This window comes from Zea mays, chromosome 2, assembly GCF_902167145.1.
Source record: "Zea mays cultivar B73 chromosome 2, Zm-B73-REFERENCE-NAM-5.0, whole genome shotgun sequence".
NCBI lineage: Eukaryota > Viridiplantae > Streptophyta > Magnoliopsida > Poales > Poaceae > Zea > Zea mays.
The window spans coordinates 48,789,620-48,795,619 of NC_050097.1; positions in this window are offsets into that span (position 1 = coordinate 48,789,620).

A 6,000-nucleotide genomic window follows, 5' to 3' on the forward strand; every position below is an offset into this window, starting at 1 on the left:
ACTTTGTTAAGGGCAAGGCTCCCATGCCTCAGGATAACGAGGGTTACATTTTGTACCCTGCCGGTTACCCCGAGCATAAAATTAGGAGAATTCACTCTAGGAAGTCTCACTCTGGCCATAATCATGCTTTTATGTATAAGGGTGAGACATCTAGCTCTAGGCAATCAACCCGTGCTAAATTGCCTAAGAAGAAAACTCCTGTTGCATCAAATGATTCTAACATTTCATTTAAAACTTTTGATGCATCTTATGTTTTGACTAACAAATTCGGCAAGATAGTTGCCAAATATGTTGGGGGCAAACACAAGGGGTCAAAGACTTGTGTTTGGGTACCCAAAGTTCTTGTATCTAATGTCAAAGGACCCAAAACCGTTTGGGTACCTAAAATCAAGGACTAAATTTGTTTTGTAGGTTTATGCATCCGGGGGCTCAAGTTGGATCATCGATAGTGGGTGCACAAACCACATGACAGGGGAGAAAAAGATGTTTTCCTCCTACGAGAAAAACCAAGATCCCCAACGAGCGATCACATTCGGGGATGGAAATCAAGGTTTGGTCAAAGGATTGGGTAAAATTGCTATATCACCTGACCACTCTATTTCCAATGTTTTTCTTGTAAATTCTTTAGATTACAACTTGCTTTCAGTTTCGCAATTATGTAAAATGGGTTACAACTGTCTTTTTACGGATATAGGTGTTACTGTCTTTAGAAGAAGTGATGATTCAGTAGCATTTAAGGGAGTGTTAGAGGGTCAGCTATACTTAGTAGATTTTGATAGAGCTGAACTCGACACTTGCTTAATTGCTAAGACTAACATGGGCTGGCTCTGGCATCGCCGACTAGCACATGTTGGAATGAAGAACCTTCACAAGCTTCTAAAGGGAGAACACATTTTGGGACTAACAAATGTTCATTTGAGAAAGACAGGGTTTGTAGCGCATGTCAGGCAGGGAAGCAAGTTGGTGTTCATCATCCACACAAGAACATCATGACGACTGATAGGCCACTCGAACTCCTACACATGGACCTATTTGGCCCGATAGCTTACATAAGCATCGGCGAGAGTAAGTATTATCTAGTTATTGTGGATGATTATTCTCGCTTCACTTGGGTGTTCTTTTTGCAGGAAAAATCTCATACCCAAGAAACCTTAAAGGGATTCTTGAGACGGGCTCAAAACGAGTTCGACTCAAGGATCAAGAAAATTAGAAGCGACAATGGGACGAAGTTCAAGAACTCACAAATCGAAGGCTTCCTTGAGGAGGAGGGCATCAAGCATGAGTTCTCTTCTCCCTACACCCCACAACAAAATGGTGTAGTGGAGAGGAAGAATAGAACTCTATTAGACATGGCAAGAACCATGCTTGATGAGTACAAGACTTCGGATCGGTTTTGGGCGGAAGCAGTCAACACCATGTGCTACGCCATCAACCGGTTATATCTAGACCGAATCCTCAAGAAGACATCATATGAACTCCTAACCGGTAAAAAGCCCAATGTTTCATATTTTAGAGTCTTTGGTAGTAAATGCTTTATTCTTGTTAAAAGAGGTAGAAAATCTAAATTTGCTCCTAAGGCTGTAGAAGGATTTTTACTAGGATATGATTCAAACACAAGGGCATATAGAGTCTTTAACAAGTCCTCTGGACTAGTTGAAGTTTCTTGTGACATTGTGTTTGATGAGACTAACGGCTCTCGAGTAGAGCAAGTTGATCTTGATGAGCTAGATGATGAAGAGGCTCCGTGCGTCGCGCTAAGGAACATGTCCATTGGGGATGTGTGTCCTAAGGAATCCAAAGAGCCTCCACAAGCACAAGATCAACCATCTTCCTCCATGCAAGCATCTCCACCAACTCAAGGTGAGGATGAAGCTCAAAATGATGAAGGAGAAGATCAAGAAGTTGAGCCACCTCAAGAGGAGAGCAATGTTCAAGGGGGAGATGCCCATGAGCAAGATGAGGAAGATGAACAAGTTCCAAGACCGCCACACCCAAGAGTCCATCAAGCAATCCAACGAGATCACCCCGTGAACACCATCCTCGGCGATATTCAAAAGGGGGTAACTACTAGATCTCGTGTTGCTCATTTTTGTGAACATTACTCTTTTGTTTCCTCTATTGAGCCACACAAGGTAGAGGAAGCACTTCAAGATTCGGATTGGGTGGTGGCGATGCAAGAGGAGCTCAACAATTTCACAAGGAATGAGGTATGGCATTTAGTTCCACGTCCTAATCAAAATGTTGTAGGAAGCAAGTGGGTCTTCCGCAACAAGAAAGATGAGCATGGTGTGGTGACAAGGAACAAAGCCCGACTTGTGGCCAAAGGATATTCACAAGTCAAAGGTTTGGATTTCGGTGAAACCTATGCACCCGTAGCTAGGCTTGAGTCAATTCGCATTTTACTTGCCTATGCTACTTACCATGGCTTTAAGCTTTACCAAATGGACGTGAAAAGTGCCTTCCTCAATGGACCAATCAAGGAGGAGGTCTATGTTGAGCAACCTCCCAGCTTTGAAGATAGTGAGTACCCTAACTATGTTTACAAACTCTCTAAGGCGCTTTATGGGCTCAAGCAAGCCCCAAGAGCATGGTATGAATGCCTAAGAGATTTTCTTATCACTAATGGCTTCAAAGTCGGAAAGGTCGATCCTACTTTATTTACTAAAACTCTTGAAAATGATTTGTTTGTATGCCAAATTTATGTTGATGATATTATATTTGGGTCTACTAACGAATCTACATGTGAGGAGTTTAGTAGGATCATGACACAAAAATTCGAGATGTCAATGATGGGGGAGTTGAAGTACTTCTTGGGATTTCAAGTGAAGCAACTCCAAGAGGGCACCTTCATTAGCCAAATGAAGTATATTCAAGACATTCTAAACAAGTTTGGGATGAAGGATGCCAAGCCCATCAAGACACCCATGGGAACCAATGGGCATCTCGACCTCGACACGGGAGGTAAATCCGTAGATCAAAAGGTATACCGGTCGATGATAGGTTCTTTACTCTATTTATGTGCATCTCGACTGGATATTATGCTTTCTGTATGCATGTGTGCAAGATTCCAAGCCGATCCTAAGGAAGCTCACCTTAGGGCCGTAAAACGAATCTTTAGATATTTAGTTTATACTCCTAAGTTTGGCCTTTGGTACCCTAGGGGATCCACATTTGACTTAATTGGTTATTCGGATGCCGATTGGGCGGGGTATAAAATTAATAGAAAGAGCACATCGGGGATTTGCCAGTTCTTGGGAAGATCCCTGGTGTCTTGGGCTTCAAAGAAGCAAAATTCTGTAGCTCTTTCTACTGCCAAAGCCGAGTATATTGCCGCAGGCCATTGTTGCGCGCAATTACTTTGGATGAGGCAAACCCTTAGGGACTATGGTTAAAAATTAACCAAAGTTTCTCTTCTATGTGATAATGAGAGTGCAATCCACATGGTGGATAATCCCGTTGAACATAGCCGCACTAAACACATAGCCATTCGGTATCATTTCTTAAGGGATCACCAACAAAAGGGGGATACAAAGATTGCATATATTAACACCAAAGAACAATTAGCCGATATCTTTACCAAGCCACTAGATGAACAAACATTTAACAAACTTAGGCATGAGCTAAATATCCTTGATTCTCGGAATTTCTTTTGATGTTTTGCACTCATAGCTCAATAATATACCTTTGATCATTTCTCTTTCATGTGCTATGACTAATGTGTTTTTCAAGTACATTTCATGCTAAGTCATAGATTGAAAGGGAAAAGGAGTCTTCGACGAAGACAAAGGCTTCCACTCCACTCCATCAAATTACTCATCCTTCGTCGTCGCTCCACGCAACTTTTCCACCTTGGTATAATCTTCATTCATACGTTATTTACCATAGGGAGAGTTTAAAGGGCTTATATTTCACTCAAGTATCCGTTTTTGGCGATTCATGCCAAAGGGGGGAAAGTATTAGCCTAAAGCAAAAGGACCGCACCACCACCAATTTTCAAAAATTTGAGTTAAGAAAAGATTTTTCAATTGATGATTTTTCAATCGGTATCTTATTAGAATTTCAAATTGGTACAACCCCTTTCAAAACTAATATCTAAAACCCTCTTGAACACTAATAGGAGGATTTGATTGAGGGGGAGTTTTGTTTAGTCAAAGGAAAAGCATTTGAAACAGGGGGAGAAAATTTCAAATCTTGAAAATGCTTCTCAAAATCTTATTCATTTACTTTTGACTATTTGCAAAAGGACTTTGAAAAGAATTTACAAAAGAATTTGCAAAAACAAAACATGTGGTGCAAGCGTGGTCCAAAATGTTAAAAGTAAAGAAACAATCCATGCATATCTTATGAAAATTTATTGGTTCAATTCTTAGTAACCTTTGCACTTACATTATGCAAACTAGTTCAATTATGCACTTCTATATTTGCTTTGGTTTTTATTGGCATCAATCACCAAAAAGGGGAAGATTGAAAGGGAATTAGGCTTACACCTTTTTTCTAATTGATTTTGGTGGTTGAATTGCTCAACACACATAATTGGACTAACTAGTTTGCTCTATATTATGAGTTCTACAGGTGCCAAAGGTTCACAACAAACCAATAAAAAGACCGAGAAAAGATTCAAAAATAGAGAGCTAAAGTCAGCCGAAGTGTGCCCTGGTCTGGCGCACCGGACCGTCTGGTGCACCACCGGACAGTGTCCGGTGCACCAGGGACTCCAACTCCGAACTGCTCACCTTCGGGAATTCTAGAGGCCGGTCCGCTACAATTCACCGGACTGTCCGGTGTAGCACCGGATAGTGTCCGGTGGCGCACCGGACTGTCCGGTGTGCCAGCGGAGCAACGGCTACTTCGCGCCAACGGTCGTCTGTAGAAGGCATTAAATGCGCTACAGTGCGCGCCAGAGTCAGAGCAGAGCCAGATGGCGCACCGGACACTGAACAGTGCCTGTCCGGTGCACCACCGGACTGTCCGGTGGCCCAGAAGACAGAAGCTCCAACGGTCGGAATCCAACGGCCAGGTGACGTGGCAGGCGCATCAGACAGTGTCCGGTGGCGCACCGGACTGTCCGGTGCGCCATGCGACAGCAGCCTTCACCAAACGACTAGTTTGGTGGTTGGGGCTATAAATACCCCCAACCACCCACCATTCATTGCATCCAAGTTTTCTGACTTACCACACCTTACAAGAGCTATAGCATTCAATACAAGACACACTAAAGAGATCAAATCCTCTCCCAAGTCCATAGATCATTTCCAATCAAATAGTGACTAGTGAGAGAGTGACTTGTGTTCATTTGAGCTCTTGCGCTTGGATTGCTTCTTTTTCTCATTCTTTCTTGATCAACTCAATTGTAACCGAGGCAAGAGACACCAATTGTGTGGTGGTCCTTGCGGGGACTTTGTGTCCCGTTTGATTGAGAAGAGAAGCTCACTCGGTCTAAGTGACCGTTTGAGAAAGGGAAAGGGTTGAAAGAGACCCGGTCTTTGTGACCACCTCAACGGGGAGTAGGTTTTCAAGAAGCGAACCTCGGTAAAACAAATCCTTGTGTCTCACTCTTTATTTGCTTGCGATTTGTTTTTCACCCTCTCTCTCGGACTCGTTCATATTTCTAACGCTAACCCGACTTATAGTTGTGCTTAAGTTTATAAATTTCAGATTCGCCCTATTGACCCCCCCTCTAGGCGACTTTCAGGGACCATCCACGGCGGCGACGGAACCGCCCGAGGCGCGATAGATGACGATGATGGTGGCTGCTCGCAGCGGCGGTCACGACCGCCCATGGCGGCATCCGACGATGACGACCTCCTCCTATCTGATGCGTCTCGGGTGTCCTCCGACAACCACCTCTGATCTGATGGCCTTTGAGGCGTCCTCAGATCCGGTGGCCTTAGGGTCGTCCTCCGATGATAACCTCCTCGATCCGTGTTTATGCCTTCCATGGTTGCGTTTTATGTCTACTACTTACACTATTTATGTATTCTATTAAGGATTTTTTTATGA